The sequence below is a fragment of the Podarcis tiliguerta genome (genome assembly GCF_965153285.1).
Source record: "Podarcis tiliguerta genome assembly, chromosome: 4".
Classification (NCBI taxonomy): Eukaryota; Metazoa; Chordata; class Lepidosauria; order Squamata; family Lacertidae; genus Podarcis; species Podarcis tiliguerta.
The window spans coordinates 57530331-57553460 of record NC_139537.1 but is presented as its reverse complement, the minus strand read 5'-3'; the positions used below and the strand labels follow the sequence as shown (position 1 = coordinate 57553460).

General features: G+C 39.5%; 1 long non-coding RNA gene across 6 annotated transcripts; it reads left to right on the top strand.

Annotated features, from left to right (window-relative positions):
* The first annotated feature begins 1924 nt into the window (after window positions 1-1924).
* LOC310676794 lies at window positions 1925-22680 on the top strand. Of its 6 annotated transcripts, XR_014510751.1 has the most exons (7): window positions 1929-1961; window positions 7095-7133; window positions 7260-7379; window positions 8927-9108; window positions 19165-19280; window positions 19953-20083; window positions 22422-22680. It is a non-coding gene; the product is annotated as an uncharacterized lncRNA (long non-coding RNA). The 6 variants fall into 6 exon arrangements; XR_014510748.1 differs by lacking the exon at window positions 19953-20083 and having other exon boundaries at window positions 1925-1961; window positions 7282-7379; XR_014510750.1 differs by lacking the exon at window positions 19953-20083.
* The last annotated feature ends 450 nt before the right edge of the window (window positions 22681-23130 follow it).

Sequence of the window (23130 nt, the reverse complement as noted above, 5' to 3'; positions counted from 1 at the left end):
AAAACATATGAAGGCAACCCTGTATCAGGGAGTTATTAATGTTTGGTGTTTTAATATGTTTTGATATATGCTGTAAGCCACCCAGAGTGGCTGGGGGATTAATAATAATAAAAATAGTAATAATAATAATATAAAAAACCAGTGCATAAACTGAAAGACAATTATCATTTGAAATTTTCACTTCTATGAATTTTGTAACACAGCTCTCTGACCAAACAGTATTTACAAAAATATACATTTGGAGAAACTGCATATTTTCACAGGAAATTCATGGCAAAAATGTGTGTATTAGGCAAAACTGCATACAAAAAGGTGCACTAGGAGAAATTCATATTAAGATTCTGATGAATTTTCTTGAGGATTTTTTTTTTTTAAAAAAGCAGATTAATGTGGAAAAGTGGAAAGATGCTTTTAATATGTGTAAATTATATTTTCAGGCCATATCCAATGTCAATCTCCCTATATAAGCAGACAATAAAACATCAAACAGATCAGCAATAAGATGGGATGTCATTTAATAGAACCATTTAAAGCAGTCTAAATTTAGGACTTCACAAGCAAAGGGCCTCAGAGCTTTTGCAAGACTTCCATTGTTGAACGATCCCCCCAGGCCTATTTTACTAAAAGCTCAATAAATACATCTTCATTTCTAGACTGTTTCTGGAAAATGAATAAAATGAAGATTCTGTTTTGTTGTGCATGGTATTTAATTGCACCATTAGCATGTTCTTGCCCACACAAGCAAACAAGAACCAGCACAGAAGGGTTTGGAAGAGCCTGGTAAGCCCTTGTTATGTCTCTTTGAAGTTTGTCTAATAACAATGAAATCTCTTTAGACAAGGGTTGTTTCAACTTCTTTATTAATTTTTTAAAAAAATATTTTTTAACTTTGAAATAAAATAACAGATAACAAGAGTGTCTTTTACAATCAAGAAACCTTATGTAACACAGTAATGTATCACAGGAGAACAGTCTGCTTACTAACAAGAGTCACATATCATGGAAGTACATCATGCCATAACGAATTCTGAGAGGTAGGCAATCTCACCTCTCCATCTCTCAAATTGACAACTAATATATAAGTATCTTCCTTTCTTTTTTGTAAAATTCTCTTTCTTGAGAGACTGCTGCATCATTGTGCTCAAACCAAGATGGAAACTTTCACGGAAATGTGATATTCCTACTTATAACTCGCCCATTATCAGTGTTATCGTGCTCCTATGAAGTGTACAATCTCCTCCTAAGAACTGCATAGCATGTCTATGTTGATTGAAGTTTATTGCCTACATTATTGTTAGCAATGTAGAATACATTCCCAGCTCCTTAGCCCTCTGCTTGGCATCAACGTTATTGCTTCAGCTTGTTCAAGTACTGCTGGTGATTGTCTGTAACGAAAAGCTCATCTAGGTCCGTTTGATCACAAGGCCCAGGAAGGTTAGTGCGGATACCATATGACAAAAGCAATCTAACATGTATCTTCTTTGAAGCCCTGGGCAGGGTAGATCGATATGCCATTAAGATCTTTGATAATTCTTTCCCCCCCCTAGTTCCTCTCTTCACAGTGTGCTGCTTGCAGAGTTTTCTTCAAACAGCAATGAAAATATTTGATCTCCCCACTACTTTTGGATAATATGGGGAAGCACAGATATGTTTACTACCACAAGACTTGAAAAGCTGTTCAGTGAGACAGGCAACAAACTGTTTAGCATTGTCAGTGCCAACATCAAGAGGACATCCAAAACTGGCAAAACAAAATCTGCAGTATACTGCTGATAGTATCTGAAGAACTATTTCTTTAGCAGTTCCATTGCTTCTGGGTAAGAAGAGTAATAATCAGTGACTGTAAGCACATCTGTTTGGTATGTAGATCCCAGAATGTTGATGCCTTGCTTGTTCCAAGGAAGAATTTTAACTGAATTGGTGATCATGTAAATGTTTGGGTCTGCATGCAAGCAACACAGGTAACATACAGTTCGTCTAATTTGTATACAGCACACTGCATCCCTGGTGATTTTCACATATATTTTAGCCTTGGCTTGTTGATTGACATGGTTAATGGAAATATTGGCAGAGTCACCACTCTTGGAAACCATTAGGCACTTTCTTCTCAAGCCCTTTCTTACAGCCAATGTCAAGTCATCCTGTAATATTTTGTGAACACATTTCCCCACCACTTGATCCACAAAGATATCTGCTTCTAATGTTCCATAAGCACACGGTTTAGCTAGTTCCTTAAGTGCACTATCATATGCATCTATAGATTTATCAGGGGTGTGTTTTCTATGTCCAGATAAGCCTTCCCATCACAACATTTCTATGTGGTATGAAATGCAGCTGTAGGTGGTGCAAAGGTGCCACTTCCTTTTGGCAAATAGCAGGAGTGGGGTAATCTATTATACTGGAGCTTCCAGTCAGTTGTTTTTCAGGACTGGTGCTCCTCACACATTCAGGTTTTTGTAGTGTCCGTACAACATTGTTGGCACCAAGACACCAGCCCATAGTTTTCCTCACTTAATCTGGGAAATACCATTTTTTTTTTACAAAATCTAATATATTTTTTGCCAGTTACCTGCTTACAATATCTCAACAACCCATTTGCAAATTAAGCTCCCAGCTGGAAGCACTCACTGTAGCTGTGTTGTGGTCATGTTGTACTTTGAAGAGCATTATTTACCTTGTCCAGTTTGAATTTTGTAAATGAGTCACAGTATTAACAGTGTTCCAAGATCCCACCTTCATTTCCAGATGGTTGTATCCCTTTGAAATTTGTCTAACAACGAAATCTCTTGTAGATGGTTAATTGTTTTAGCTTCTGAATTCCTCTAACAGTATTTCTAATCTCTATGTTTTTCTTAACCCTTTGCCTAGCTCCTGCTTTCTGATTCCCTTTGCTTCCTATATCCCTTAACAGAGACTTCTGGAAAGTGTAGTGTGGAGTGTATATAAAATGGATAACTTGACAACAGTCAAGCATTTGAGTGCAAGTGCTGTGTTCTTTCCCCCTGAGTGCAAGCAAAGAGTGATCTTTCTGCGTGTTGCCTCGGTTAGGAATAGTTTCCTGCCAAGCTACTGGGGTGTTTAAAGGCAAAGCATAGAGGTTCAAATCAAGAGTGCTGATCTTTTCCTTTTCTCAGTTGGGAAACTCTGGATGTGACTTGAAGCCGAGGACAAAGCAAATGTCACAAGCATGCAAAAAGAAAACAGCTACCCTGATTCAAAATTATCTATCCCAAATAGATTGAATCGAAAATACCTTTCTGAAAAGAAACAAATTAACTGAAAGCTATTTTTAAAACAAATGCAGACAGTTTGTTCAAGGATGCCACAGAGCTGGCGATCTAGATACAGAATTTACAATTGTGTCCAAGTGAAATGACACACCCGTCTGCATCTTCCAAACAAAATCTATAATAGATCAGAATAAAAGATGCTGTGCAGCAACTCTTTATGAGATGAGAGATCCTAATTAAGATAAATGTTACTCTGAGCTGTAATTATGAAGAAGTACCTACTGTGGAGGGACAATACTTTAACTTCAATAATTAATTAGTCATAGCTGGAACCTGCCTAATTCCTTAAATCAATCTTCAGTTTGAATTACTTTTTTAGTCTTCAACATGTTGTTTCAGATGGTTAATGACTAGCTCCCGTGTATGGCTCCTTGGAAATAGATTTTGGAATTACATGTCATCCCACATTTTTCTCTCTCAAATAGCAAGATGTATCATTATTTTAGCTTGCTCTGTTCACAATCTCACCGTTTTAAATTTTCCATAGAATCTGAATATGTAATGCAATAGCAAATGAATGTTTAGGGCACTGTACAATGACCATTGCATTGGTGTACTGCCACAATATGATGGCTCCTTTGGGAAGATTGAGCTAATTCTATGGTTCTTGGGTTCCTAGCCCAGGTTTATTATGGTGTTGCACATGTTTAGGGAAGTTTTTAATGTCTGATGCTTTACCCCTTTTTTATTATAATTAATTCTATTGGTAGCCACCGAGAGTGGCTGGGGGTATAAATAAATTATTATTATTATTATTATTATTATTATTATTATTATTATTATTAACAACAACAACAACATTGGGCCTACAGTATCTAAAGAGTTCCTATTTTTAAAGTTCAGAATGACCTCTCAGTGTCCAGTCTCAAGTATCTCAGAACAGAATGATAAAATCAAAGAAATAATGAAATATAATGTCAACAAAAGTTGGGAGATCCTGAGAGGTATGCAGAGAGGGCTGCTGTGAGAGGAAATCAGGTGGTAGCATGATCTTGCCCCACCTTCCATGTATAACATGAACATCCAGAAGGGAGGCTATGAAATGATGTGTGGAATTGCCAGGAAAAAATACTTTGTAAAACACATTTAGCTTCCCTCAGAATTCCTTGAACGTTTTTCCCAAAGATGTATTGCTTCACACATTTACTTTTGGTCATTTAGGTACCACATGTGCAGCTCAGGAGTATGCCGTTCTTGCTCAATAGCTCTGAAGCTGATATTAATCAAGGGGACAGCCAAATTAGATAACCTTTATCTTATAAATATAATCTTCCTTCATTCACAACCCTGCCGTCATCTGGGAGCCATTCTGGCACTTAAAATATCAAGTGCGAATAACCTCATTTCTTTAAAATGTGGCTATTCCTCTGTTTCTTAATAGGAGAAATATTTTTTGCTTTCCTTTACTGCTGTATTTCTCACATTATATTATATGGATCCTAACTTCCATTTTTTGAAAGAAACAAAAGAGTCCACATTCATGGAACAGGTCTTTCCCACGGCTCCATTTCTTCCACACAGCTCTGGGGGAAAAAATGCTTCTGTGCATTGAGAAACCCTCAGGAATGATGTAAAGCAGGTATGGCGAACCTGCAGCCCTGGTATCTGGGGTAGAGTAAAGTCCAGCAACATCTGGAAGGCCACATAATCCCATTCCCTGGTGTAGGTGATGGTCCAAAACAGTGGTCACCACCTTTTTTGGGGTCTGGGGACACATTTTGAATTTTCAGAAGATGTTGAGTGCATCAGTCAGAAATGGCTACCACCAGGAATATGACCTTTCACAAAATGGCTGCTACCTCCAAAAAAAAGCAGGAAAACAAATAGTTCAATTATAAAATAGTTCAATTATGGAAAAAACTATTTGTTGTTGTTTCAAAAACTTTTTTTCCTTAGGCACACTAAGAAAGGGTTCACCCTATTGCAAACGTTGCATCCACAGAAGCATTGCAGCTTGCTGGTTTGAGTGATCCCCCCATCTCCTCCCCACATGGGTCAATAAAACATTTCCCTCTCTAATAATAAAATACGGGAGTAATTAATTTGCAAAGAAGGACTGAGAGGCTCACCTTATTGGTCAGGAGCCAAACATGTGCATGCCATGATCTTCTGAGCCTGCACTGAGGCCTTCCTCAGTTTCCTTTCAGGCATACTTCCTTATGCCACATCTAAGGTTGCTCCCAAAGGTCCCTTCCGTTTTGGGAGCACTTGGCTGTCTTGCATAATCCCTGCACAGCACTTCAGATGCTGACCACTGAATGTAAGCTTTTGAATTATACCTTCTTCTTTAGGGATACATGTTCAAGGTAAATGTAAAGTAAAAAAAAAAAAAAGATGCTGGTACAACCCTAGGCTGCCATTTACCTACTGGAAAAGCCTGGTGCTGCTTAGAACAAATGAAATATGAGGCCAGAGCAGGCTGTTCTAATTAGGATGCAAATAGCCCTGCTGTACAGCCCTTGAGTTAACTGGCCTTTTAGAGTCAAAAGTGAATGAAAAATGTTCAGCGAAAGAATATAATATTATATATACTCTATCACTAGTTCCCTGTGGCCTTACAGGATCCTTGTAAAGCAAAGAACAGTTTTACCAAAAAGAAATAGTTATTATATTAGCATGATTAATTTAGGATAGTTCACTAAATAGAGTGTTCCTTTGATTTCGTTTGATGGTATGGCCTATTAATGGAAGGGTTTAGTCTCTTGCATCTCTCAGAACAACGTCCCGTCTTTCTAAGTTGATGACCTGGTATCAACAAGACAGAGAAATTAATCCACCATTAAGTTTCCTTAAAGATCTGCCTAGCTTTTTTCTGTCTCAAGACCCTAGAACAAGAGTGGAGAACCACAGGCCCATGGTCACTATGGCCCTTGCTCTATCTGGCCCTTGAAACTTTTCTGAGGCCATACCCTCTTTCTCCAGGTACATTTCTCAGGGTACATGGCCTTGCTTTACATTCCCCCTGAGTGTTTTTGCTAGGCAGGAATGTGTCCTTGAACTCTGATAATGACTCATGCTTGCTTCAATGGAGGATCGAGAGAGTTGTCTCTGTGTGTAGAAACTAGCCCACTGTACAAAGCTAAAATAAAATTTGTTGCTCCACCCACTTTTGCCCCTGCTCCTGCTCACCACTGCTATGCAGCCCCCAAAAGGTTGCCCAGAAGCAATGTGATCCTGGGGCTGAAAGCAGTTCTCTACCCCTAGCCCTAGAATGTGTAGGGTTAGCTCATGAGACTGATCAAGAGAACATTCAGAAGAAACCTGGAGTTCACCTATGTTCCAAAATCTGGTTTTGAACCTATGGTACTGTACATCCGCAGCATAATTTCATAATTTCATATATAAGCGTTTTTATAGAGTTATATGCATTGTTGTATGTATCTGTTCAAGTGCTGGTTAGTTTGTGTGTAGCATACAACAAGACATTTAATAATGTGTGTAGCAGTGCATATAACATGTGAGAATTGTTTGTATATTCAGCAGAAAGAAAAACTCACTTCAAGGGGCAAAATGCAAAATAGGAAAAAAATATCTTATGTGATTTCTGGTTCCTTAACATTAATAAAAAGATGTATTGTTGGTCTAATTCAGCAAAGGATTTATTTATTTATTTATTACATTTATATCCCATGAGGCATAAATGGTCCTCGCCCTCCTTAAACCATCCTCACAACTACCTTGTGAGGTAGGTTAGGCTGAGAGTTGAGGATCACATAGCCCAAGATGACCCAGTGGGGACCACAATATCCAAGATCTGACTTCTCTTACATTACACTTATTCTTGTGTTATGTTCCTTCTTTAAGCTTCAGCTTGGAGTGTATGTGGAGATAGCTGGAAAAGGGGTGAGTAGTTCTCATTTTTAAAGATGGTTTTAAAATCCTCAGCTTCAAAGATAAAGCAATGTTCAGGAACGCTTTTGGATGTCTATTCTTGTTACAGTGTGAAATGACTGATCTTCTGTTTGACAGCCTTTAAAATTGAATATTACAGAGACAAATTTTGAGACCTAAGAGAGATACTTCATTTCTGCCTACAGCTGAGGTCTGACCTTTGCTCACTTGAACTAGAGTCCAACTGCTCTCCCCCAGGTATGTTTTGGTTGGTGTTCTCCAGTCATTTGAAATTATTGCATGGGAAGTCAGTGGTAAAGTGACAGCTTTAAGATGCCACGCTGCCAGGCAGCTTGCTTGGCTGGAAGCTAGAGCTGCATTGAGAACATTTGTAAGAGAGGCAAATCTAATAGCTACTATTAGATATAGCCGAGAGGAATATTTGGCAGAAAAGGGAATGTTCCAACACCAGGCTGATACCAACTCCTCCCTACACCCAAGGAAACATATATACTAACAAGATACCTGGTCCCTGTGGTGAAACAGGCTGCTCATAAGCATTTTTATCATTTCAGTGCTGCACTACTGTAAACACACTCAATATGGGGGTTCTCTTGGGATTGATCCAGAAGCTGAAGCTGGTACCAAATGCTGTGACCGGATTGTTGAGTGGGACCAAAGCACGGCAGAATACCTTTGAATCACAGGAGTACAGTCCTGCTCCTTGAGCCCTGATTGGCCAGGTGGTTAAGACACAATAGGGTCAAGGCTCGAAAAGGCAATATAAACCTTTCTTTATCACAGCTGTGAGGTGGATGCCTCTAAGGAGTCACCTCTTGGGCTTAACCAACTAACCACCCTGGCTAGCTTGCGTCCAGTTCCCAACATCCCTATCCACCCATTCAAGCAATCTCACCCACCTTTTGTGAGCTGCATAGCTTTGCCTTAGAGCTCGTGGCTCCTCCCTGTCATGGGCCATCATCCTCTGAATGATGTAGTTCTGACACAAACTTTGGAAGCTGGTTCTCTGAACCAGGAGGTCCTCTTGAGCCAAGGGGCCTTGGTTGCCAACTGCCTCTCTGGCTTCTCAAGCTCATGAAAAACAGCACCAGTACCCTTAACCACATGCTGCAAATTAAGTGTGTGCTGTGATGCAGATAGCCCTTAAAGCCCTTTTTCTGTCTTACCACGATTAATTCCTTGTCTATCAAAGAAGTCTGGAAAGAACACCATAAGGATTATTTAGTCTCTAGTAAACTCACTGGAATGCTTCTTTCAGCTCAACGTGCATCTCTCCACTCTATCCATCTTGCCACAAGGTTGTCGCCATTCATTATCAGTGAATACCTTCTGAGTCATCATTAGCATTTCATTCTTCCTGTGCAGAAGGCCTTCTCATAGTTCACAAGGGGAACTTGCCTCTGCTTTTTGGGGGTCTGAAATAAAATAATGGGAACAGCATGAGCTGTGACAGTTCAATTAGGAAGTGCTTGGAATGGCAATGTTTGCTAGAAGCAAAGAGTATCTTGGCCTTGGAAAGCTTCCTGCGAATGAGAAATGTGAGGCCTTTGGCACATTTTTGTAGTACAACACAAAAATAAATTAAGGAGTGGAATATGGGTAACCAAGCTGGAAAGCTGGAAGAGCAGCAGAAAAGCTTTGTCTAAATGACTCTCTGTTGGCACGTTCTCAGTAACAACAGCAAATGGTTGCTAAGAACTATGCAAACTATTTTCTATTCTCATTGTGCTTTTCTACAAAGAACAACTTCTTTAGTTTGGTGATTTGATGTTGTTGGACTACAGCTTCCATCATCCCTGACTAAGAGTGTTGTTGACTGGAGCTGAAGAAATCTGGAACCCAACAACAAATGGGGAGGGCACAGATTCCCCAAGCCTGTCCTAAGGGTTGTTTCACAGATGAATGTTCATTACTTGATCTGCAACATCACATGGGAGAATGAGTCATCATAGATATAATGCTGCAGGTAATACTTTTGCCACCTCAAATGCAATGCTTTCCCATTGAACCAGTTCACATATTTAGCTGTCAGTCATCAAGAAAAGCATTTGGAATGTGCATTATTGCATTACTGAATTCGGCTTTTAACTATCTCTGCTTTTTAATACAAATTTATTGTAGTAATTTGTTACATTCTGATGCTGTTTTAATATGTTACTGGTATATTGTATATGTTGTTTTAAATCTTCAGTTTATTATTTTATCTTTGTCATTAGCTGCCTTGAGCTCTGCAGAGAAATGATGAGGTATAAATGATTTAAATAAACGGCTTTTTCTGTTTAATGTCACATTCAAAGCATTGAGTACGTACTCTGTTAGTATATATGATGTGCACTGAATGGAAGAGGCATTATTATTATTATCTGTTAAATTTGTATACTGCCCTTCATCCAGAGATCCCAGTGCGATTCACTTACAAAAATCTCATACAAGGTGGTTCCTGCTCTTAAGCTTATTTAGTTGATACCACGCAATGACATTGTTCATTCAGTATCAACATGTTCAGTAGTACAGTGGTACCTCAGGTTACATATGCTTCAGGTTACATACGCTTCAGGTTACAGACTCCGCTAACCCAGAAATCGTGCTTCAGGTTAAGAACTTTGCCTCAGGATGAGAACAGAAATCGTGCTTCGGCAGCATGGCGGCAGCAGGAGGCCCCATTAGCTAAAGTGGTGCTTCAGGTTAAGAACAGTTTCAGGTTAAGAACAGACCTCCGGAACGAAAGAAGTACTTAACCCGAGGTACCACTGTAGTCTTTACAAATTGCATTTTACAGTAAATGGACAATAATCAGAAAGACCGTTCTCTTCATTTTGTGCATGTATTTGTTAGGGCTATGAAGTATGACGAAGAAACATTACTATTTGAAAACCTGTTATTTGGAAGGGTATCACCCTTGAGGACGTAATGCTTATGATTAAAAAGTTAAAATTTGGCAGCTATTATTATGTACAGTAGTATTCAACAGGCCACATCTTCTCCTTGTGCATTAAGCAAGTAAGTTATGATGGCATTTGGGGTGCTACCTGTAAAACACCCACTAGGAAAAGTTTGATCTTTTCAGTTTTTAGTTCTGCATCTCGTGTAGGTGTAAACAAACCTAAGACAGATTTATCTGCAGGAAAAATGTGAAGTCGAAGAAACCATTTCCATCACCCAGTGGGAGTCTGTGTTCAATGCCTCTGATTATGGGGCTGTTGCACATGAGTTTTTGAGCTGATCAATACTTTGAAAATTCAGGCAGACTCTGTTTTTTATCTTCCTTACTGAAACTCCTAAAACATTCTCTCTCTTTTGCCAACACCTGAGACAAATCAATGGTTAAGGTAATGAGATCTTATTCTTTGACATATTGTGTTATTAGAAGAGTGAAATGTGGGACTTTTATGAGATCATTTCTGTTTGAACTGAGAGTTGCAAGTTATGAAATATTGGTGGTGTGTGTGTATGTGGATTCAGGTTATGCATGTAGTCCTTGGTGGGAGAAGAAAAAATGTTTTAATATTGGCAGGTTCTTTTGGAACCAGCCCTTTGGGGTTTGAATTGTTTGTCACTTCATAATATATTTCAGGTAGAAGTAGATTTCTTGTTGTAGTTACAGCTTAGACTTTTTACAATAACATGATTTGTCATGAAGCTGAAATGAGCAGTGAAATCAGAGTTTAATAAACTGCATGTATGTGGCTAAGGCCAGTTCTCTAGGCTTCTCATGACTCAGCAGCAGCCAGAGGATTTTTGGAACCAGAAATGCCAGTTTCCTGTAGTGTCTTGTACTCCCAAACTGTCATTTAGCGGGACTGCTTTGGAATTTACATGGCATAATATAAACTCAAACTAAATAACTCTGTATTTCTTGGAAAGTGGTATTGAGCTTTCTGGAGGATATAATATAAACAGACTGACTAAAGTTGCAGATGAGACAGATGTTTTATCCTCATCAAGAACTTGGGAGAAATTACCTAAAATACAAACTCTATTCCATTAAAACTACCAGGATTTGTGACACTAACAAACTAATGTCATTTAATGTATGAAGTCTGGGCCAAAACTGATGTATCAATATCATTACAGTATAAATATGACAGTGGTCATAATCCAATCAAGGATCTAAATTTGTTGACAATTAAAGAGATGACCCTTTAAATCACCTGGCTAATGCTCCTTTGGTTGGACATTTGAGAACAGGATACCGGACTAGTATGATGACTGAGAACTGCATTAGTCAAATGCGCTGTAACTAGCTTAGAAAATATTAACTATGTGTTAAAATGAAGCCATTACTGAAAAAATAGTTAATAGTTATAACTTCTCAAAGTTATAGCTTGGAAAGATTTTTGCACCTTGATAGACATGTTCTACAGTGGAGAAGAGGCTAAGCATAGACAGAATAAATAGCCATACAGTGGTACCTCTGTATAAGTCCGCCCCATCCAGCATCCATTTCAGCTGACGTCCACGGTCAACCCGGAAGTACCAGAATGGGTGACTTCTGGGTTTGCTGCTCGCGCATGCGCAGAAGCGCAAACTGCTCCACGTGTGTGCACAGAGTGGCGCTTTGTTGAGCATCCTTTTTGTCGAGCGTCCGGGGCTCCAGAATGGATCCCAGACTCAAAACAAGGTACCATTGTACATACATGGTCTGTTATACAACCTATGGTAATTTGCAATCTGGATTAGCACTGCTAAATAGTTCTCAATAAGGAATTATGAGAGTATAATATTGGGTCTATGCTATGTCTATCATTGACTGTAGAATCTTATCTGGAAATAATATTTTTCATTGATGCATCATAACAGGTAAAGGTAAAGGGAATCCTGACCGTTAAGTCCAGTCGCAGACAACTCTGGGCTTGCGGCGCTCATCTTGCTTTACTGGCCAAGAGAGCTGGTGTTTGTCTGCAGACAGCTTCTGGGTCATGTGGCCAGCATGACTAAGCCGCTTCTGGCGAACCAGAACAGCACACGGAAACGCCGTTTATGTTTGTTCTCAATTCAGTGAAAATTCTTACTGAAACTTCCATTTATTAAATATATGAACATTTCAGCTTCATAATAAAATTAGTACTTGTGTTGGTGGTACATACTAGATTTTAATCATTTCTGACATTATGTTCTCTCATCCTTGTATTTCTTTCTATTTATAATAAGATTGTGAGGTTGCCCCCAACCCATTTTGATAAGAGAGATTTTCTTTAGCATCAAATAAACAAATTGAATGACCCACAAGTTTCCTAAATAGCACACGATAAAGTGGAAAGGTTGAGGTCATGATTGTTACAGATTAAGCTTTGAAGTCCCATTCCTCATCAAACTCTTCAGCCTTCTAGTCATTGCAAACATAAAAGCAAATTCTGGTTCCTGTACCAAAGGATTTAGAGCAGGGATGGGAAACCTGTGTCCCTCCAGACATTGTTGGACTTCATTTCCCATCAGCTCTGTCTATTGGCCATGGTAGCTATGGCTATGGGAGTTGACGTCCAACAACATCGAGAGAGTCACAGGTTAGTCATCTGTCCAGATCCTTTACATAAAACAAGAGAACCCCTGTGGATGCTATGCACTACTGACAATAAGTATTCAAGAAGAATTTAAAGAAGCCCTGTGTGTACAAAAATGTATATATTAAGGAAAGGGATGTATAAAAATGATTATATAAGTGAAAATAACATTAGTATGTCTTATATATATTCAAAGCCATATACCCAAAAATGGGTATATTAGTCAAAACTTCATACAAATATGTTATAGTAAGAGAAATTCACTCTAACATGCTGATTAATTTTCATGAGGATTCACAAATTGCTGTGGAAATGCAGAGAACTGAATTTAAGACTGGGCGCATGACAAACTGAAATGGACAGCTTTGTCCATCCTTGCTTGTAACTATGGCTTGGTTGAGTCTGCTTCCCTCTGGCTACAGTGCCAATGCAGCAGCCAGAAGAATTGCTGGCAGAAATGGGGGAGGAAATACAAAGTGTATGCTGAAACATATTAGTATGTTTGCAGTAGCATGCTCAAGGTTCAATGTTTCTTAACTTCCACTTGACTAGGCAGAAGACAGATTTTAATAGCAGAGTTTCCAGCATGCAGGAAGCAACGAAAATCAGTTGGAAACTGCATCATTTTCTGCTCAGTCAGCACCAGCTCAGGCATCGCTCGCCACATCCTTTCTCCACCCATCATTTCTCAGCTATGACTGTATCAGCACTCAATTTGCAATTCATGATTCCGTGGGACCATTTCTTTAAAAAACGGGGGGGGGGGGTGCTTCTTATTTCTCAATGTTCGTGAGGCTGAGTGAACTCTTTAAGGTATAAAAAGTCACTGACTCCTGGCCAGTAGCTTTCTCCTATATTATTCCACCACAAAAATAAGATAAAAGATTTAAGGCAAATAATTTAAAAAACAAGGAAGCGTGATTCAGATAGAACCTTATCCTTCACAAATTTATCTAATCTCCTTTTAATTCCATTTAAGTTGGTGGCCATCTCCACATATTGTGGAAACAAACCCCACATAGGCGTTATGTCTAATCAAGTGCAAGGGATTAAATGAGTTCGGTGATAAAATTGGCATTCTTTGAAGAAAAATGTTAAACCCCCCCCCCCAAAAAAGGTGGGGACAGGGCAGAAGGGAAGCTGCATTGTTTCATAAATTATGCGCACTCATTCTTATATGAATAAAAGATATCAGCCTTCTGAGACAAATAGATATTAGGCTATAATCAATCATTCATGTCATTTAATCCAACCGTAGCTCCCAATACGAAATTAGACCCTAAAGCTTTACATTTTGTTTGAGTTATTTTGGGCTTTACACCCCTTTTCTTTTGTCACTTAGGTGGCTGGATATTTAAGACAAACAAATGCGAACTATCAAAAGTGATTAATTAATGAACAGTTTACATACACCCAGGACAGCAAAAAGCTGTGCTTATTTAGGGGATACAGACTATTCTGTGTGGGCCTCTACTGCCCTATAGAAGTGGTCATAAAGCTATATGATCCTGGAATGATAATTGGGTAAAGCTAAATTGATTTAGTCTTGTGTATCTAGGGCAAGGCAATGAATACATTTTTAAAATAGTTTTGTGGGCTTTGCTACAAAGGAGAACAAAGAGAAGTCTGCATTTTTGGAGAATGTATAACCAAATGATACCTACAGCTGTGGGGGGGAAATGGTCTGAACAATACTCAGAATGCATCTCCACAGAGGACTATACTTGAAAGTGCCCTTCCCTAAAGTATTACATGCATTTCAGCATTGAAAACAGAACACAAGATTGCATCTGAAGGGTTGCAATGAGCATAGGTTAAACTCATGCCATTTCCTATTCATGTTACAATCTTGGTCATGAGAAGAGATTGCGGAAAGAGCAGAGTGAGGGTTTTCTTTCTTAGCTCCCACTGTGTCCCAATAATTGATTGCTGTCTGCTGTGAATCTCGGTGTTTTTGTTTCTTCCTGAATGGGGAACAGGAGGCTATTTTCCTGCTATCTACTGTTTTTATTCCGAAGTATCTACATTCTCTGCTCTATATTTATATTCAATATTGCTCAGAAAGAGGGGCCTGAATATCACTAAATGCCTTAGTAGGCCGTGATGTGAGACCCATACATAACACAGAATGCCCTAGAGAAGTACAATGTGTTCAGCCTGAAATTATCCTCTAAATCAAAGCGTCGGCACCAAAGGTATAATAAAAAGATACAGACTCAATTCCCCCCTCTCTTCTTGGTGTCTAAACTTGCCTACTATTATTTACAAAGGAGATACAAGCAATCAACATCCATGCCAAGGCAACTGGCTCTGGATTGGCTCATGGTGAGCGTGGGGCTGTCACAACATGTCACCGATCCAATGCTTATGGCAGACCAAACTCTGGACTTTGTTCTCTCAGCTGGGCAGGAAGAAGGTGATCTGGAAGTGAGTGGGGTATTGATGCCTGTCCCTTGTCATGGTCAGATCACTTCCTGTTGAGATTTCAGCACCTTTTATTCTTTGCACAGGCAGGGGACCTATTAAGATGCTCAGCCGTCAGACGCTTATGGATCCAGTGGGTTTCCAGATGGCTCTGTGGGATTTTCCAGCTGCTATGACAGGCACTCTTGTAGAAGTCCTGGTCAACCTATGGAACATCCAAATGGCTCAGGTCATTGACACAATCACCCCGAGCATCCTCTCTCACTCTGTGGCCCCCTTTTGGCTCCCTGGTATACTCCAGAGCTCGGGGCGAGTAAACAAGCTGTGTACATGTTTGTGCATGACCATATATACTTTAGGATGTTGAAGTTGCAATCCATCTCCTTGTCATTTTGCTGAATTGATAGTGTGTATAGCCTGCATTTTAGAATGATCTGTGTTGGAACACTAAAAGCCCGTTTGGGGTAATAAATGTAGAAGGGCATGCATGCTTTTCAGTGCATGCATGCATTGGAGTTTGGAATCAACATGGCTCTTATTCTTGTGACCACCATAGTAAAACACATACACAAGAAAATATATATATTTCTCTGCATTGCTTTAAACATTTTTATTTATAAATAAAATATTTAAAATTATATATATCATTTATTGTATCACTTTTATGCGTAATTTCTTCGTCTTTTTTGGGGGGGGGTCAATCATAATTTGGTTTATACAGCAAATTTTAGTATTGCGCATCTGTGATCCCAAGCACACTTTCAGGATAATAAATTACTTTGAAATCAATGGAACTAACTTCCCAATAAATGTTCTGAGACCAGAAAATCTGGTCGTAAGATTTCACAATGCATTGAGAAAAGGGTTTTTAATCTATAAGAAGGAGGGTTTTTGTGCTCCTTGATCTTTCACAACCATTTCCAAATCTGGAAGAGACAGGATTCTCACCAAAGTAAGTGTGACTGAGTAGTCTGTCTCTTTAAATTTAGTGCAATCTTGCATTCTGCTTATATATCACTGTTGGCGGTTGCAGTAGCTGACAAAGTGTGAATCACAAGAAGGTAACCAGAACGAGAAGGAAACAGAAAACTATAAATGGAGCAAGTCATAAGAAGGCAGAATCCATTGTAGCAATTTATTGAAGACTGCTTCTTTCTTTACAGTATGAGTTCAGCTGCATGGGGCTGAGTCAAAATGGCCCCTCTTTGGAGAAAGTTGGGGGGACCTGTCAATAGGCACAAAATAAAGAGACAACCTACTGCCAAAAGGGATTGCTTTCCTTCTGCTGCCGGGCACATTATTATTTACCCACCAGACTGTGGGAATAGTTCATTGTCTCTTTAAGAACTGGAGAGGAAATGTTGTTAGTCAGAAGTGGCAGACAGCAGTCAGTAGGACTTTGTAACAAAGCACAAGGAAGCAAGGCCTACATTTGTAGTCTTATGTCTAGAAATGTTTTACCTTTATATAAAAAAATTTTTTGCTTGTAATAAAAACTTGCAATCTAGACCAAAACAATACACAGATGTGGAGGACAGGAAACAGCTCCCTGCACTTCATGTACTACAGTAAGCCCAAAACTTACATGGAGGTTGCAGCCCAGGGATCGTCTTTTCCCCCTGGATGCCCACTTCATTTTCTCCTGTTTTTAAATTTTATTTAATTTTTATTGCCCAGTGCGTAAAACTGAATGCACACAAGTTAAATGCACATAAGTTGTGTGCTTACTATACTTTTGTTCGCATGTACTCTCATAATGATCCTTTGAGATGGAGAAAAAGGGATCTATGCAACAGTGCCCAGTAAATCCATGGAAATCTTCTTCATGTCCTGACCATACAAATTCAAGTCCAACACAGATTTCCCTCCACAGATTAAACCACACACATATGATTTACAGGTGCAGTAACAGCAGGGTCATACCTGTTTGCCTAGCTACCAGCATTGGTGTTCCCACTGCCTGCAAACCCCCTATGTGTTGAGCAAGGCATATAAGCAAGAGTCAGCTACACATACTGTTGCAGACATATAAAGGTAAAGGGACCCCTGACCATTGGGTCCAGTCATGACCGACTCTGGGGTTGCGCACTCATCTCGCTCTATAGGCCAAGGGAGCCGGCATTTATCCGCAGACAGTTTCCAGGTCATGTGGCCAGCATGACTCAGCTGCTTCTGGTGAACCAGAGCAGGCGCTCCATAACTGTATAGGGGGGAGGAGCTGGACTTTCCTTAATGAGAGCTTCAGAGCCAGCCTAGAATGTTACCACCCCACCCAATGCTCTCCTAGGTCTGCCTCTTGGAATGTGTAAACCTTACCTAGTCCATCCCAGTTCCATTCTTATTAAAAGGTAAACAAAATTGTTGTATGTGTCTCCTCCCCCAAATTTGGGCTAAGTTTTTTACAGCTGTGTTCAGTTTTCTATTTCTTGTCTTTATTGGTACTTGTCACATGTATGTGTGTGCTGCAAGTACATTGTACACAGTCCAGGGTCGAACAGGTCTGGACTGGTCCAGACTGGATCAGGCCCATTCTGGATGTACAAATCTGTGCACAGCCCTAATAAATCACCTACATTTTGGGGCTATCATGTAAAGCGGTGTTCTGTACTCTGTCAGATAAATCTTACTGGCTCTCTACTACATCAGTGATGAGTTGGTCATTGAATGCTTGTGAGTGAAGCCCCAGGAGACCATATGCTGCAAGTGGAGAGAAAAAAAGGGATCATGTCACAACTCCCAGCTATCAGACAAAGCTTCAAATTCTGTTGGTGGTATTCCTTACTTCAATATTATATAAAACAAGTCGAGGCTTCAAGAACAAACCAGGGCTGTTTTACACAATACAACAAATCCCACTTCACGAGGCAGATACAGTTTCTGTAGCGATTCTTTTGATTTCTTTTATAACATTACCTCCAGTGGTGCTGCCTGAGGTGCTTCTTTAAGTGCTGTGATGCTCTGCAGTTTGCTATTAGAGAGAGAGATTTCAGTCAGTGTTTCCGTGTAACATGTCCCTCCATCCTACATTAATGCTACAGCAGTGACAACCAACTAGCAGAGCGGTACTCAGCACCTGTCTGCTATCTAGCTCACGTCTTCCCATCAAACTTGTCTGCAGGAGAGAAATTAGCTAATCATTGATAGGGCATGCCGTTGAATAAATTCCAAATCGCTGCTAGTGCTTTTTATAAATAATTCAAAATAAAATGAACGCTAAAGCAAACACAGCTGTAGCTCACACTCCATCGCCCACCTGCTGATGGTACATCTTAGCTGGCATCTGCTCATGCAAAACTTGTATGCCTTCCACATCCTCCTCCTCTTCCATATCCGTACAATGTCAGCAACCATGAATACTCTCTAGCCTTCTAAAGCAGTGCAATTTGGGTTTCGATTGGTGGCATCAGCTGACACATGAAGGCTTCATTCCTTTCCATCGACCATCATATTCTATTACTTTCAATTCAAATGTCTCTATTGATACACATCTTTTGGAAAGAGCCCGAGGCTAGTGTGCGACATGCTCATGCAGTTGCTTTTACAGAAAAGATGTAGAAGGAAGAATCATTTGTGTTCGCTATAAATAGAAAGAGATATCCTGTCATGAAGAAGACTGTTGGTCCATATAGGAACACTGAAAGTTGCCTTGTACCAGATCTTCACTTGAGATCCCTGAGATTGAAACAATGACCTTTTATACACCATTGTATGTGCTCTCCTACTAAGTTATGTCTTTAGCATTTCTCCTTTTATTAAGTGGACATTTGTGTGTCTCCCATGATTCTATTTCAGAGTTAGAGCACATAACTAGAAGCAGGAAATGTTTCCTTACCTGAAATTGTGATAAAAAGGGAGATCCTGAACATATAGTGTCATGACTATTTGAGACGAAATAGGTTTGTATTGTGATCCCAGAAGTCTCTGTTCTTAATAACTTGTCATTAATCCTTTCTTCGTGACTGGATTGCTGTCTATGAACTCATTGAAATATTGAAAAACAACAAAAAAGAATTCATTTTTATATTAAACTTGATCCGTATAGCTAATATCTCATTGTACCAAGGTATTACATCTTAACTCTTGTGTTTTCTAATTAGTGTCCCCCAATAGGGTTAGATACTTACTTACCTGGTTTAAGAAGAAGAGCCTTTGCTTGCTAACATAATATGAACACATATTTGGAGCTTCAAATCAGTCATATTGGGGATCGCAGGTAAGAAAACTGTATCTTGGTTTCAGAAATTCATTGTTTAGTTGTAACCTGGATTTCATTGTTTAAGCAAAGAAAGCAATATTTCTCAAGTTTAAACAGGTTAATAATGAAAAAGAAAAATTAAGGTTTAAGAACTTTTTTTATATACAAAAAAAGTCCTGTCAAGTAAAGGCATATAATCTTTGCTCAGTCAAGTAGCAGGTTGCCTGTGAAGGTTCAGAACTGCTCAGAACAGCATGTGTGTTTGGGATGGGGAATTTGACAGCTACTTTTTAGTCAAGTACAAATCAACTAGGATAATAGACCAAAATGAGGGTAATTTGTAGGAGGGAAAGTATATCTTTAGTAGAAGCTATCTTTAGCAGATGCTAGAAAGCTTGGAAATATCATTGGAACGTCTGTTAAAACACAAGCATTTCAATTACTTATACTAGCAAATCCTGCCAGTGTTGTGAAATCAAAGATGACTTTGAAAGGTAAAAATATAGATTACAAAATACACAGCAGGACTTGTGTTTAGATCCGTAGCTTCCAAATAGTGAGCTCAATTTGTAATCATTTGATAGAGCTCTAGGAAATACATCCTCTTTTCCCTCTTATCAGAAGCAAAACAAGAACTCATTTCATATCTCGAGGTCCTGACTACAACAGCATTATTTCTTTCCACTCCAGGAATAATTATCATGTCTTAGATCCTTCACATTTTTGGCACTAATAGTCTTTTGTGCTCTAAACACAACAAAAAAATCTCCTGGAATTGTACAAAGACAAGGGAAAGGCGACAGACTTTAGAAGAAGATACGGTAAAGTAGCCTATGGAATAGGGTGTATTAGGACTGCTTCAAAAACAACTTTAAAAATAGAGCCTCATTTTCTGAACTTCAAAAGGTCTCATTACTTTTAAAAGAGACCTGTGGGTTGATGAAAGAGTGGTATGTGTCAGAGAAGATAAGTTTCTGCAATTATATTATTCAATATTTTATTGGGTAGAATAGTTCCTATTTTAGTAACAAGTACTGTAGGGTAATAATAAAAAGGCCCAAATGGTTATCTCGGTGAGCAGTCACAACTTCTGAAGTTGAGCAGTTGCTTTGTGATGAACAGAAATGGTCCTAGAGGATTACTACCCAGTCAGAAAGAAAACCGGTGGTGAAGAAAGGCCCAGTATGTAATAGTAGGTGGCGTGCGGGTAAACGATGTTTTTATAGAACTAATTGGCTGAAGATTGGAACAGGAAGGAGCATGCAGGGATTCTAAGAGGGCTGAATAAAACACTGGATGGCCATAACCCCTATGATTCAGTTGCATAAAGTGGAAACGCCATGTTACAAATGAACCTGGCTGTTGGTCACATCACAATTTGAGAGGGAAGGATTGGGTAAGAGCACCTCTTTCTATGCTGACCTTAGACCAGGGCTAGCTAACCTTTTTTATGCCTTGGGGCACACTTAGGAACAATTCGCCTCTGAGGGCCACATGCTACTGCAAGCTGCACATGTGGACAGTTAGACACACAGAGCAGAGGTCCCACCCAGTTTTCTAACTCCCACTTGCTAGAATTCCTCTTGTCTCTCCATCCTCCCCCCCCCCCATCCTCACTGTGCACATACAGCACATTCAAGCACACAGCTCTTGCACTCACTCATTCACACTCAAACCATTTAGATAACGGCCAGACATAGGGTGAATCTGGTTCATGTCAGCTCATCCCTAAGAGACAACTGTATAAGTGTTGTCATTTAAATGGTAATTGGATTAAGTTTGGCAATAAACATTCAGAAATCAATGGCATCTATGTAATAGAGACCAAAGGGCAATTACATACAAAACAACAACATTTAGAGAGGGGTGTGATGTACAGATGTTTATATAATAATGTCTGTAAGCCAGGTCTGGATAAATAAAGTTCCTGTTTTTAAAAGCAGGACTGAGCTTAAGTTTCTTTAAGTTCCATTTTCATGGTAAAAAAAAAAATGTTGTTGACAATCAGTTCTGTTTGTTGCATCTGAATCAGGTGGGGCCATACAGGTTCCGGATCAGTGCCTGAGCAGAGTAGTGGTTTGGATAAGGGCGAATATGAAGTCGAATTCTGACCTTTTCTGGGGCACTGCAAATTAGTGCTCCTGTAAAGGTTGACACAAATAGGAGGGGACGGGAAATAGTAACAAAAATACGAGGAGTGCGTCTGTCACTGCACTCCAGGGAAAGAACCACAGCTCAGTGGTGGCGTGCATGCTTTGCATGCAAAAGGTGACAGCTTCAATCCCTGGTGTCCCCAGTTAGGGCTGGGAGAAACACCAGCCTAAAACCACTGACAGTCATTGTTGACAATACTGAACTCGAAGCAGCTTCCTGTGTTCTTGGGAAAATCTTATGCTACTGAGACTCAGGGCTGTCTTGGGTTTTTTATTCTTAAAGGTAAAGGCCACAGCCTCCCCCCCCCCAACCTGTTGGATGAGCCCTCCTTCCAGTCACTGTGAAACTTGTTTTAGTAGGCAATGTAGGTGTGGCTTAAAGGCAATGTTTACCTTGCATTCCTTCTACAGGGATGGGGGCGAATGGTGTCCCATGTGCTAAGCTGACTGTTGGACAGCTACAACCTCTGAATGAATGATGATGGTGATGTGGGGGGGGGGGGACTATTTTCACCCAAACTCATCTTGAGATTTTGCCATTCTGAATGGCTGAGCTATCATACGCAACTGCCTAGGTACGTTATCGGGAGAACAAGTTAGTGTAATTGAAAAATAACTACTTTGTCATCTGTAGTAAGCGCCTATATTTGGCCATAAAAATGGCATCCCCAGTGCGTGATTTCTTGGGTTCTTCTAATTATATTTTATAGCTATTCTGGTTTCCGTCCAGTTGTGCTTTTCTTTTAATAGCTCCAGGAACATCCAGTAATAAACATTAAAAGAAATTGCAGAATGATCAGCCACTACTTTCCGCAAGCTGTACTGATTAAATTCCTGTAGTCTCATTTTCATAACAAAGCCTGAGACAGAAAATAGTACACTCTGAATCTTCCCTTGACAATGATTAAGATAAGAACTGAAAATAGCATGAATGAAACCAATTTTTCCATTTCATCTTTGTTAGTGTATGGCTGACTTAGTCCTTTGATCTTTGTTCACTCTGCAGGAGTCAAGACATACAACTTACAGAGATGATATTGACATGCTTTATCTTTGGTAAAGTAGGGGGTCCAGTCTCTAGCAATTGCCTTTCTAAATGTCCTTGGGAAAAAATGCAAGATCCTGATCCTGATCCTGCCGGTGCTTTCTGCTTCTCCACCTCACTCAGCAATGACTTACAACCATGCCTTTGGTGGACATAAGGTAGAGGGCAGAGGATATTTCAGCAGTACTATTAAAGAAGCAGAAGCCCTCTCCCGCTTTTATATCTTGCCATGCTAGAAACAACAGAGTTCCCAGGAGCAACATTTTACTTTGTAAGTAATATTACATTTAAGTGAATAATATCAAATTGCTCAGGACTACAAATAATACACAAGTAGGCAATCGTGATCAATTTGTGTAGATTTGAATGGTTCCCCCCCCCACACAGAGATTTTTTATTTTCTGATATTCCAAGAGCAACTTCTTTCTCTCAAATGGAGGTAACCTGTTGCTCTCCATTTCCACAGGTTTAATTTAAGCAGAGAGAATGTGTAGGCGAACATACTCAGTTCATTGTGATGTTCATAGCAGAACATAAATATATCCAGCTAAATGTTAAAGCTAGGATGAAGTGCTGGAACATAAAATTATTTTCACAGTTTGACCAAAGATCAACTCAGGGGATTATATTAGGAAAGAGGGGAGCTTTGTCTTTAACTAGTGGTGTGTGA